The sequence below is a fragment of the Bison bison genome, unplaced genomic scaffold (genome assembly GCF_000754665.1).
Source record: "Bison bison bison isolate TAMUID 2011002044 unplaced genomic scaffold, Bison_UMD1.0 scf7180017854637, whole genome shotgun sequence".
Lineage (NCBI taxonomy): Eukaryota > Metazoa > Chordata > Mammalia > Artiodactyla > Bovidae > Bison > Bison bison.
The window spans coordinates 9231-10059 of NW_011485210.1; the positions used below are offsets into that span (position 1 = coordinate 9231).

General features: G+C 42.2%; 1 protein-coding gene across 1 annotated transcript in view; it reads right to left on the minus strand.

Annotated features, from left to right (window-relative positions):
- Nucleotides 1–829, minus strand: part of LOC105001007 (glycine N-phenylacetyltransferase-like) — a 7706-nt gene that overhangs the window by 1771 nt on the left and 5106 nt on the right. The window lies entirely within an intron of this gene.

The following is an 829-nucleotide window of genomic DNA, read 5'->3' on the forward strand; positions in this document are numbered from 1 at the left end:
TTCTGAATGTTCAGCTTTAAGCCAACTTTTTCACTTTCCTCTTTCACTTTCATCAAGAGGCTTTTGAGTTCCTCTTCACTTTTCTGCCATAAGGGTGGTATCATCTGCGTATCTGAGGTTATTGATATTTCTCCCGGCAATCTTGATTCTAACTTGTGCTTCTTTCAGCCCAGTTTTTCTCATGATGTACACTGTGTATAAGTTAAATAAGCAGGGTGACAATATACAGCCTTGACATACTCCTTTTCCTACTTGGAACCAGTCTGTTGTTCCATGTCCAGTTCTAACTGTTGCTTCCTGACCTGCATATAGGTTTCTCAAGAGGCAGGTCAGGTGGTCTGGTATTCCTCTCTCTTTCATATTTTCCACAGTTGATTGTGACCCACACAGTCAAAGGCTTTGGCACAGTCAAGAAAGCAGAAATAGATGTTTTTCTGGAACTCTCTTGCTTTTTCCATGATCCAGCAGATGTTGGCAATTTGATCTCTGGTTCCTCTGCCTTTTCTAAAACCAGCTTGAACATTTGGAAGCTCACGGTTCATGTACTGCTGGAGCCTGGCTTGGAGAATTTTGAGCATTACTTTACTAGCATGTGAGATGAGGGCAATTGTGGGGTAGTTTGAGCATTCTTTGGTATTGCCTTTCTTTGGGATTGGAATGAAAACTGACCTTTTCCAGTCCTGTGGCCACTGCTGAGTTTTCCAAATTTGCTGGCATATTGAGTGCAGCACTTTCACAGCATCCTCTTTCAGGATTTGAAATAGCTCAACTGGAATTCCATCACCTCCATGAGCTTTGTTTGTAGTGATGCTTTCTAAGGCCCACTTGA